The sequence below is a fragment of the Symphalangus syndactylus genome, chromosome X, assembly GCF_028878055.3.
Source record: "Symphalangus syndactylus isolate Jambi chromosome X, NHGRI_mSymSyn1-v2.1_pri, whole genome shotgun sequence".
Classification (NCBI taxonomy): domain Eukaryota; kingdom Metazoa; phylum Chordata; class Mammalia; order Primates; family Hylobatidae; genus Symphalangus; species Symphalangus syndactylus.
Genome location: NC_072447.2, coordinates 147031090 through 147044092, shown reverse-complemented (window position 1 = coordinate 147044092; position 13003 = coordinate 147031090). Strand labels below are relative to the sequence as shown.

At 35.3% G+C, this 13003-nt stretch overlaps 1 pseudogene; it reads right to left on the bottom strand.

Annotated features, from left to right (window-relative positions):
- Window positions 1–10200: 10200 nt before the first annotated feature.
- On the bottom strand, window positions 10201–10815 carry LOC129475431 (ribonucleoside-diphosphate reductase subunit M2-like; annotated as a pseudogene).
- Window positions 10816–13003: the final 2188 nt, after the last annotated feature.

Here is a 13003-nt window from a genome sequence, read left to right as displayed (position 1 = left end):
AAATTTGAAGGACTGTTTTATAATTGAGTAAATGGCCTATTAGGATATGAGATATGAATACTTTCATAAGCTTATTTATCATAAAATTGTTTTTTCTTCTGAGTGGTTGTGGCCAATTCAGAGCTAAGTAGGCCAACTTATTAAATTCTAATCACTTGGCTGAACAAAAGCTGATTTCATAAATCATAGTTTAATAGCCTGTCTGTAATTTCTTTAGGGTTTTTCAGCTGCACAGTAATGCTTATTTAGCTAGTCAGTTCAATAATTGAAATTATACAGCCAGTAGTAAAGGTAGTAAATAGCCTGTTCGGTTTGGGTCATCAAGCCTTATACTAGAAATATCTATGCTGAGATTTCTTGGATAACCACCATATCTAATGCTATTCTCCATGTACACTGATACCAAACACATTATTTGTTGTTTCTATAAAGGAAGGGAATCTAGGCATGTGATTTTCCTAATGTGCCTTCATATTTTTAGACTTGCAGTCAGATTTCAGATCTTTCTATTCTGCTTCCCATAAATTCACTTAGTTTGAAGAATGTCTAACTCCTCTAAATAATATATCCCTATTTCTTTATCAGAGGCTGCATATGGAGAAAATAAAATCATAGTATTTAAAATTAACTGTAGGGTTTACATTATGACCCTAAATTTTTACTAATCTAAGGACAGATATTATTACACTCTCTCTCCCCCACTCCACATGTGTCCATTTGTGGTAAACTCTTGGTAAGTAACTTCTGAGAAAAACTCCCAATCTTAGGTCAAGAACCCTACAGGACAACACACACACACACACACACACACACACATATACACACACACTGGAGTCAAAACTTTCATTCTTTGGTCATTGTGTCACTAGGCTATTTTCTAGAGTAATTACATCATCTACTTCTAAGATATAACATTGGTGAATACAACTTAGTCGAATCAAACAATTTGAATTTAGAATATAATATTATGGTTAAAATGTAAATGTCTGGTTAGAATCTAGCTCTGTGTATTTAGAGAACTGGTGAGATATTTTTGCCGATTGTGGCTCAATCCTCGGATGTCTGGCCATGAGGATATGCTTGGAAATTACAAGCTGGTCATAATCAAAATAATTTGTCTGCTCTTTTTCTTTCTCCCCTTTCTATTTTCAACAAGAGGACTACATTCAAGTGACTTTATAAGAAGTTGAGACCTCAGTGGCATACTCTCTTGTTTTTCCTTAGGCAATAAGACAGACACAAGGCTCGTGCTGATGTTAGTACAAATGTTCATATCTCGTATCAGAAATGCTGGCTCTCATTTGGCCAAAGAAGAAAACATCCAAGACTTTTTATAAGAAAACTTATCCCCGTGTCTGTAATTCTAGCACTTTGGGAGGCCGAGGCGGGCTGATCATCTGAGGTCAGGAGCTCAAGACCAGCCTAGCCAACGTGGCAAAACCCCGTCTCTACTAAAAATGCAAAAATTAACTGGGCATGGTGGTGTGTGCCTGTAGTCCCAGCTATACGGGAGGCTGAGGCAGGAGAATAGCTTGAACCCAGGCGGCAGAGGTTGCAGTGAGATCACGCCACTGCACTCCAGCCTGGGCGACAGAGCAAGACTCCACCTCAAAAAGAAAGAAAACACATCCCAATTATCTACAATATATATCATGTACTCTGTGGAGAGGTAGTGTGCTTTGGGTTGGGCCTCTTCCCCACTGGGTTTTGAAAAGATATTAGCAGTAGTTCTAAAGCTTATTTTGTCTTTATACTGTGAACCTGTGTCTCTGTATAAAGATCAACTAGTCTAGGGAAGCAAAAAATTAAATTATTTTACTTTTGCCGTAAACTGGAAAAACTAACCATTTTTCAACCAATAAAGTTATTTAATAAAATATTTTTGGATGTATACCTGGGAGTATTATTATTGGGTTACATGGTAACTCTATGTGTAACTTTCTGAGAAGCTGCCAAACTGTTTTTCATGGTGGCTGTGTGATTTTACATCCACACCAGCAGTGTATGGGGGTTCCAGTTTCTTCGTGTCCTCATCAATATTTTAATCTAAATGTCTACTTTTAATTACAGCCATCCTAGTAGTGTGACAGTCTTGACTTTCATTTCTTTAACAGCTGATAATGTGAAGCATTTTTAATATCCTTATTGACAATTTCTTGACAGAAATGTCTACTCAGATACATTCCTTATTTTTTAATTGGTTATTTTTTGTCTTTGACATTGAGCTATAAGAGTTCTTAGCAGATATATCTTTGCAAGCATATTCTCTCATTCTGTGGGTTGTCTTCTCATTTTCTTGATGTGTTTTGAAAGCAATATAGTTTTATTGTTTATAATGTCCAATTCATCTATGATTTTGCTTGTGCTTTTGGGATCATATCTAATAAGTCTTTGCCTAATTTATGGTCATGAAGATTTACACTTATGTTAATTTCTAAGGATTTCGTAGTTTTAGTTCTTACATTCGGTTTCTTAACCATTTTGAGTTTTTTCTTTTTTTATTTTTTTTTGGCAGAGTCACTCTGTTACCCAGGCTAGAGTGCAGTGGCTCAATCTCAGCTCCCTGCAACCTCCGCCTCCCAGGTTCAAGCAATTCTCCTGCCTCAGCCTTCCCAGTAGCTGGGATCACAGGCACCCGCCACCATGGCCCACTAATTTTTTGTATTTTTAGTAGAGATGGGGTTTCACCATGTTGGCCAGGCTGATCTCGAACTCCTGACCTCAAGTGATCCATCCACATCAGCCTCCCAAAGTGCTGGGATTACAGGCGTGAGCCACTGTGCCTGGCCTTGAGTTATTTTTTATATGGTTTGAGGTAAAGGTCTAAATTCATTCTTTTGCATGTGGATATTCACTTGTTATAAAACTATTTATTGAAGATAATATTTTTCCCATTAAATTATCTTGGCATTATTATTAAAAATCAGTTTACTATAAATGTGAGATTTTATTTCTGGATGCTAAATTCTATTCAGTTGATTATACATGTATATGTATATGTATATCTGTATCTGTATTGAAACTTCTTATGCCAGTACTGCAATATCTTGATTACTGTAGTTTTATAATAACTTTTAAAATGAGGAAGTATGAGTCCTCTATATTTATTACTCTTTTTTAAGATTCTTTTGGCTTTTATGGATTGCTTACATTTTTATATGATTTTTAAGATCAGCTTATCATTTTCTGGAAAAAAAAAAGCCAGCTTGGGTTTTGATAGGGATTGTGTTAAATGTGTAGATCCATTGGAAGAGAATTGCCATGTGAATAATATTAAATCTTCTGGCCCATACACATGGAATATTTTTCTATTCAAAGTTAGCCTCTTCAATTTATTTTAATGATGTTTTATAGTTTTCAGTGTACAGGCCATGCACTTCTCTTGTTAAGTTTATTTTAGGTGTTTGATTGTAAATAAAATTATTTCTTAATTTCATTTTTTATATTTTTACTGGTATAGAGAAATATCATGGGTTTTTCTATATTAATCTTGTTTTCTGCAACCTGGTTGAACTGCTTCTTTTTGGATTGCTAAGGATTTTTTATATACCACTCATGTCATATGTAAATAAAAAGATATTTGCAATTACTATCTGATATGGGTACCTTTTATATCTTTAAATATTCCTAGTTATTATTTCCAGTACAATTTTGAACAGAAGTGGTGAACACAAACATCTTCATTTTTTCCTTGTTTTTAGGGGAAAAAACTATCATTCTTTCATCATTAGGTATGATGTTATATTTGACTTTTTTGTAGATTCCCTTTGTCAGGTTGAGGAAGTTTCTTTCTATTCCTAGTTTGTTTAGTTTTTTTTTTAAATAAAAAAATGGATATCATTAAATACATTTTTTACATCTATTGAGATGATGATATAATTCCTATCCTTTGTTCTTTTAATATGCTGTATTACACTATTGGAATTATGGATATTAAACCAACCTTGAATTTCTGGGCTAAATCTTACTTGGTCACTATATATAATTATTTTTATTTATTGCTGACTGTAGTTTGCTACTATGTAATTTAGGATTTGTTACACATATTGAAAATGGATATTCATCTCAAGTTTTCAATGTCTCCATTTGGCTTTGGTATCAAAATAACATTGGCCTCATGGAATGAGAAGTGTTCCATGTTCTATTTTTTGGAAAAGTTTTTGAATAATTTATATTAGATTTTCTTTAAATGTTTGGAATAATTCACTTATTTCTCATCTTTTCTTTGTTGAAATTTAACTGATTTTAATTTACATATAATTTTTAAGCTATCTAATAACAGTACTCCTTCTGGTATCTATTGCTTGCCTTGAAACTTGTATGGTCATAAATCCTTGTCTCAATTTACCACTGTTATATCTAAGACCAGAATACAATATTTAACAATATCTACTGTAGAACTGAGTATAACACAAATAAACTACTCTTCATAAACTGTCCCAAAACCATATGTTTTCTCATAGAGTCCAGCCAAGTTATCTCACGTTCCTCTTCTCATCTTATGCCCTGGCCTGCAAACATTTTCCTGTAGGTCTTACTATGGTTCACCTACTCTACTAACCTGGTCCCAAATCCTCAAGATTAGATATAATCAGTTTAGTTTTATGAGCTGCATAGATGTTACCCTGCTATTTCTGTATTATCCAGACACTTTGGCATTCCATTTTGTAATGAGATATACTTTTAATTTTGCAAAACTAAAAGGATCATTCATCTTTTTCTCTTACTCTAGAACAAAGATATTTCCTTCTCTCAAAAGTGAATCCATGTCACCATTTCTAGAGAAAAAGGAAATAACAAAGAAATAAAAACATAGTGCTAGTCTAGTCATTTAGATTTTTTAAAACTGTGATCCTGTCGTTCTAAGACACATTGGGCCCTATTCATTTAAATCATATCATCATGGAATGTTTAGAAGAAGAAGAAATCTTAGCAGTATTTGGATAACTGGCCAGGTGTGGTGGCTCATGTATGTAGTCCCAGCACTTTAGGAGACCAAGACAGGTGAGTCACTTGAGGCCAGCAGTTCAAGACCAGCCTGGACAACATAGAGAAACCCTGTCTCTACTAGAAATACAAAAGAATTAGCTTAGCATGGTGGTGCATGTCTGTAATCTCAACTACTCGCAAGGCTAGGGCATGTGAACTGCTTGAACCTGGGAGGTGGAGGCCGCAGTGAGCCGAGGTCATGCCATTGCACTTCAGCCTGGGCAAGGGAGTGAGACTCTGTCTCAAAAAAAAAATTCCGAAATACTTAGATAACTGATAATAATTAGGTCAATTAATTACATTGTTAAATAAATTGATACTCATAGAGGTTAAGAAATAAAGTGACTTGCCTAAAATATTGTGGATAACATCCGGTACTTACTGGAACTCAAGATATACACAAATATCCTCACACACAGTCACACAGACTCCCCATTCAACATATTAAAGCTATTTATCCTACCTGAATTAAAAATAATATTTGATTAATGCTGAAAGAAAGGGTGCAAATAACAGAAGCCTTTTTCTTTTTCCTTGGGGTTAACTTTAGCTTTTTTATTCATCTTAACCTACACATCTTGCGTTTTGCAGTTAATATCTGCTTATCAGAGCTGTACTACAGTACCTATTCCAAAGTTAAATAACTAAACTCAGCAATATTTGCAAGTTTTACACTAAATAGAAATATAAAAATGATAGCTATCATTTTCAACACATAAGCCTTACAACAACACTTTGAGGGGAGAAATACTATTTCTTGATTATTAACTTTTATATTTATGCATTCATATTAGTTATACATATTTATGAGGTATATGGGATATTTTGATGCAGTCATACAATATGTAATATCAAATCAGGGTTACTGAGATATGCATCACTTTAAACATTTATCATTTATTTGTATTAGATACATTCCAATCCCATTTTTCTATTTATTTTTAAATGTATAATAAATGATTGTTAACTATAGTCACCCTATTGTGCTACCAAACATTATATCTTATTTCTTCTCTCTAACTGTATCTTTGTATCCATTAACCAACCACTTTTTATCCTCCATTACCTACCACTCTTCCCAGCTCCAGTAAGCATTATTTCATCCTCTATCTCCATGAGTTCGTTTTATTAAATCTCGCATGTATGAATGAGAACATGCCGTATTTGTCTTTCTGTGCCAGACTTATTTCACTTAACATAATGACTGCCAGTGCTGTCCATGTATTTGCAAATGACAGGATTATATTATTTTTATTATCATCTTGTTATGTATCATTTTATGGCTGAATGATGTTCATATATATTTATATTTATATATATATATATATATGTATGTATATATATAACATTTTCTTCATCCATTCATCCATTGGTGAATGCTTAGTTTGCTTTCATTATCTTAGCTATTGTGAATAATGCCGCAACAGACATGAGAGTACAGATACCTTTTCAATATATTGATTTCATCTGGGCATATACCTAGCAGTAGGACTGCTGAATCATATGTTTTTTTTTGTTTTGTTTTTTGTTTTTTGTTTTTTTTGAGACGGAGTCTCGCTCTGTTGCCCAGGCTGGAGTGCAGTGGCGTGATCTAGGCTCACTGCAAGCTCCGCCTCCCGGGTTCACGCCATTCTCTTGCCTCAGCCTCCAGAGTAGCTGGGACTACAGGCACCCGCCACCACGCCCGGCTAACTTTTTTGTATTTTTAGTAGACATGGGGTTTCATCGTGTTAGCCAGGATGGTCTCGATCTCCTGACCTTGTGATCAGCCTGCCTTGGCCTCCCAAAGTGCTGGGATTACAGGCGTGAGCCACTGTGCCTGGCCCATATGGTTTTATTTTTAGTTTTTTGCAAAACCTGCATATTGTTCTCCATAGTGGCTGTGCTAATTTACATTCCTGGTAACAGTATACGAGGATTCCCTTTTCTCCACATCCTCTCCAGCATTTGTTATTGTCTGATTTTTTAAAGGTTAACCTATTTATTTTACCACGAAGATCTTTTTCACACCATAAGCAGTAGCAACAGTCAATAGCTTTTAATTATTTTGAGAATGTATTTTTTAATTTTCTATTTTTTTGTACATTTGTTATTTATAATTTGTGTGGGTACCTAGTAGATGTATATATTTATGGGGTATATAAGATGTATTGATAAAGCCATGCAGTGCATTATAATCACATCATGGCAGATTGGGTATTCATACCCTCAAGCATTTATCCTTTGTGTTACAAACAATCTAATTGCATACTTTAAGTTAATTTAAAATGTACAATTAAGCTATTAATGACTGTAGTCACTCTGTGGTGCTATCAAATAGTAGGTCTTTTTCATCCTATCTAACTATTTTTTTGTACCCATTAACAGCCCCCACTACCCTTCCCAGCCTCTGGTAACCATCCTTCTACTTTCTGTCTCCGTGAGTTCAATTGTTTTTTTTTTTTAGACCCCACAAATAACTGAGAACATCCAATGTTTGTCTTTCTGTGTCTGGCTTATTTAACTTAACATGATGATATCCAGTGCCGTCCATGTTGTTGTAAATAACTGGATCTCATTCTTTTCTGTGGCTGAATAGTACTCCATTGTGTATATGTACCACATTTTCTTTATCCATTCATCTGTTGATGGAGACTTTGATTGCTTTCAAATCTTGACTATTTTGAACAGTGCTGCAACCAACACAGGAGTGCAGATATCTTTTCAATATACTGATTTCCTTTCTTTTAGGTATATACTCAGCAGTGGGATTTCTGGATCATATGATAGCTCTAGTTTTATTATTTTGAGGAACCTCCAAAGCGTCCTTCATAGTGGTTGTACTAATTTATATTCCCACTAATAGTATACAGGGTTTCCCTTTTCTCCCCATCCTCACCAGCATCTGTTATTGCCTTTGTGATAAAAGCCGTTTTAATTAGAGTGACAGGATATCTCATTGTAGCACTTCTCTGATAATTAGTGATCTTGAACATTTTTATATACCTTTTCACCATTTCTGTGTTCTTTATTAATAAATGCTTCTTCAGATCTTTTACCTATTTTTAATCAGATTTGTTTTCTTTTTTGTAATGAGTTGTTTAAGTTCCTTATATGTTCTGGTAATTAATTCTTTGTCAGATGTGTTGTTTGCTAATATTTTCTCCCATTCTGTGTGTTGTCTCTTCATTTTGCTCGTTGTTTCCTTGCCTTTGCAGACACTTTTTAACTTGATGTGATCCCATTTGTCCAGTTTTGCTTCAGCTTCCTGTACTTGTGAGGTCTTAAAAAATATTTGCCCAGCCCAGACCAATGGTATCTAGAAATTTTTATGCTACAAATCCTCACCATGATGTTCTACCACCTGAAACAAATAGATGAGGCTTCCGAAGAGGATGATATACTCTGGATGAATAGTAATCCATCAAATCTTGGCTACTGTGAACAGTGCCACAACTAACATGAGAGTGCAGATATCTCTTCAGTATACTGATTTCCTGTGTTTTTCTGTTTCTTTTTTTTAATTCCCAGAATTTTACCTCCATTTTAGCTGTCTTACAGTGTAACAGCTGAAATTTTTTGTATGGGAAATCAAAAGTATCCTTGAAGGTCAAAGCCACATCTAAGGGACTGTAATTTTGTATCATTCTTTCACATGCTGTTGTTGTTACTGCTTCACTGCTCATACAATCATATGCAACATTTCTACTGTGAGCTCTTGGTTTTCTCTTTTAACTGTCTCTTGATTTGATATGTTGGCAATGACAAACTCTACTGGGCTTGGTTATGGTCTCAACCTTTTCTTTAATCTTTCTGTTATTTTCCTCATACCCAGATGTATCATCTGACTCTGGCTCATGATGTGGATCAGTTAACACTCATGAATTACAGCAAAGCCTAGGGCACATACTCTTGTTTATTGGCTGATTCGTTAATACATTCATGAATTCCTGCACATTCAGTTTCATTTTACAAACGTTTTACAAATCATTTAACGATTATCTTCCTTTACACTGTAAAGGTAATGATGAGAGAACCCACGTATTATCTTGAATTAAACCCCAGAAATTTCCTCCCCAATAAGATCCTTCCCCCAACTTGGCTATTACAAGTAATTGCAATACTATTCTTCTAATAATTCAGTCCAAACTCCTGGGAGGCACTGATATTTGATTTCATTCTTTCTTTAGTATCTCACATCTAATCCATCAGCTAATTTTATTGTCTCTGGCTTCAAATCATATACATAATATGGCCACTTAGCATCATCTCCACTGTTACCAGCCTAGACCAAGACACTACCCTCTCTTTCTTGGATTATTGCAATAGCATCTCTAATGTCACCCTGCTTCTGTACTTAACTCTCTCCAGTGTCTATTCTCAGCACATTAGCTAGGTGATCCTTTACAAATAAACATATGTTCATGTAATTCTTCTGCTCGGATTTCTCTTCTGGCTACCCATCTCAATAAAATAACCAAAGTTTTTTTTTTTTTTTTTTTTTTTTTTTTTGATGTTTTTTTTTTTTCTTTTTTTTTTTTTTTTTATTATACTTTAGGGTTTTAGGGTACATGTGCACAATGTGCAGGTTTGTTACATATGTATCCATGTGCCATGTTGATTTCCTGCACCCATTAATTCGTCATTTAGCATTAGGTGTGTCTCCTAATGCTGTCCCTCCCCCCTCCCCCCACCCCACAACAGTCCCCGGAGCGTGATGTTCCCCTTCCTGTGTCCATGAGTTCTCATTGTTCAATTCCCACCTGTGAGTGAGAACATACGGTGTTTGGTTTTTTGTCCTTGCGATAGTTTACTGAGAATGATGTTTTCCAGTTTCATCCATGTCCCTACAAAGGACGCGAACTCATCATTTTTTATGGCTGCATAGTATTCCATGGTGTATATGTGCCACATTTTCTTAATCCAGTCTATCGTTGTTGGACATTTGGGTTGGTTCCAACTCTTTGCTATTGTGAATAGTGCCAAAGTTTTTATAATAGCTTTTAAGGCCCTTAGAATTTTGCCATAAATTTTTCATTGTCCTTATCCCTTACAGCTTTCCGCTTCATCCCCACTCAGCATAAGACACAATGGCCTTCTTGCTATTTATTGAAATGACCAGTCAAACAAACCTTTGTCTCGAGACAGCACTTGCTGTTCCCTCTGTTACAAACACTCTTCCTCCCTTAGATATTATTCAAATTGTTGACTGACTCTCTCACATTCTCTAAGTCATTTGCCCAAATATTTTCTACTCAAGAAGGCATTACAGACTAACTTTAAAACACACCCACTCAGGCAAGCAAAGTAACAGTGTAAACCCTCATCACTGCTAAAAAGTTCATTGGAAAATGTGAGGCCAGGCATCAGTCCTTGTTTCTTGAGCCAGAATATCAATGCAAAAGAACCAGAAAAGAGGGTGCTTTCCACTAGGGCAAAGGCTGCAACACGTTCTCCATGGGTAACGTCTTTGTTCCCAATCCAACACAAGACCCAACCTGCCCTCTTCTTGACACAGGCATCGTTTCAACGGCATTGAAGATAAATTCCCTTTGTTTGTTATCTTTAATATGTGTCAATAAGGAGACTATTTATGTCAGAATGTATGTTTTCTATAGCAATTTGAAAGCCATAGAAGCAGAAGGTTTCTGTAATCTGAACTTCTTGAACAAATTGTTCCACCAAGTTTTCATCTATTATCCCATCACATGCTGCAAAGAAAGCCAGAATATGGGATATAAAATATCTTTACTCAGGCTTCAGGGCTTCCCAGTGCCAAATGTCCTTGGACAGGTCCACCTCCTGGGCCATCCAGAAAGAGACCTCTACTTTCTTATACATTTTCCAAATATCATGACAGACCATCAGAGCAGATAGTAAAGTAAGTAATTATCAAAGCTGCTAGGATAGAACAGGAGTTCCTCACTGAGGACTTGCCAGTGAAGCTCATTAGGATGAACTGCACTTTAATGAAGTAATACATTGAGTTTGTGGCCGACAGACTTATGTTGGAACTGGGTTTTAAGACTTAATGGAGAATATTTCACTGGAAGGAAAGATTAAGTTCTTTGAGAAGAGAGTAGGTGAGTATCAAAAGATGACAGTGATATCAAGTGCAATAGATAATTCTTTTACTTTGGATGCCGACTTCTAAATAAGCTTAATATAAGCTGTTATTTTGCTGATTTTTTTCCTCTAAACAAAAAGAAAACAGCTGAAGTGTGTCAACTAGCTACACCATCAATTGTCCATAGCGTTCATTAACAGCATCTTTAAAACTGTATAGCTACCTCACAATCAATACTGTTGATTTATAATGCTAGTGGTATCACCTAGAAAGGGAGAAATTTTAAGACAAAAGCTACTCAAATTATTTTAAAAGAGCTTGCCCATTTTTCGCTTTTGTGGGATTGCAGTGACAGTGGTAGCCTTGGCTTTAAAGTGAGTGGCAACCCTCTAGTGAGCTTGGGCCAGTAGGATTAAACATTCACATCCTAGCACAGGCAGTTGAAAGATGCAGCCCACTGCTACAAACAGATTTTAAAGTTTACTTAGCTAATTTGTATATAAAATGTTTGCTTTACAACCACAAACATTGTTTGTACCGTCAAGGTACTAGCCTAATTTATTTGGTTTCTACACCAAATACAAAGTATTCTATTGACCACCAACGGGAATTAATTTGAAATTTACTAAATAACGAAAGTAATTAAACTCGTGTAGACTAAGCATGTAATTTCTAAGTTTTACTTTCTTTAATGAATTGAAATACTGTTTTTTCAACTTTAAAAACACTCCTGTGCATACTTAGGTATTAGTCGATTGGTACCACATAAAAGACAGGTTGTTATTTATCCTGTAGTCTAGGTAGAGTGTCATGAGATTCTGTGCCCCACATGAGGTAGAGTACTATGGGATAAGAGTTGGATAAAAGATAAAGGAGTATCTTTCAGGGCAAGAAGATTCTAACTTAAATCCTTGGAAATTTAGGCTTGTTCAGCCGGGTGCAGTGGCTCACGCCTGTAATCCCAGCACTTTGGGAGGCTGAGGCGGGCGTATCACGAGGTCAGGAGATGGAGACCATCCTGGCTAACATGGTGAAACCCCATCTCTACTAAAAATATAAAAAATTAGCCGGGCGTGGTGGTGGGCGCCTGTAGGAGCTTGCAGTGAGCCGAGATTAAGCCGCTGTACTCCAGCCTGGGCGACAGAGAGGGAGACTCCGTCTAAAAAAAATAAATAAAAATTAAAAGAATTTAAAAAAATGGAAATTTAGGCATGTTCTGGGTCTTAATATGTGTGAGGGGCCGTATCATTTTATTTCTCATATTTTGTTTTCCCCGACTTCTAGTTCATATGAAAAAACCCTTGAAGTGTGTTTTATACGTGGGAGCTAAGGTGGTATTGTAAATTTTCAAGTCATCCTTGAACAAAATGAACCATCTTGCTTCTGTTAAATGGTAAAATCAGGACTGAAGTTGTATCTTCTAAAGGTTGTTTTTTCTTGTTTTGTTTAATTTATGTGTAAGTAGATACTATTGAGTTAATTCATTTATATTTACTACATTTTTAGAAAACATTTTTTATTATTTATGTCTTTTTAGATTGTACCTGTAGTTTATACTTTGAAATACTCACCAGGTAGTGTGTTATAATTCTAGCATGTGTCTAAATGTGAGCATCATGTGGTGGAGTCGTGAACTTCAGTAGGATAGTCTACAAGTTATTAATACATTTTCCAACCAAATATTAATTTCAGAAGGAAGTATGAACTAATATATATTCTTAAGAGGGCTAATTTGAATTAATCTGGCTTTATGTTTGGAAAAAAATGCTGAGACATTGCATGAAAGAATTAGATTTTGGTCAGCTTTGTTAATTGATTGTATTGTATACTGGTTGTTTGACATTTGCCCTGTTCTATTGTCAGTTTTCTTCATTATTTATTTTGTAGTCAATTTTAAAATTCCTATGAGACCTTTTTTTATTTTATTTTATTTTTCTTGGAGATGGAGTCTTGCTCTGTCACCCAGGC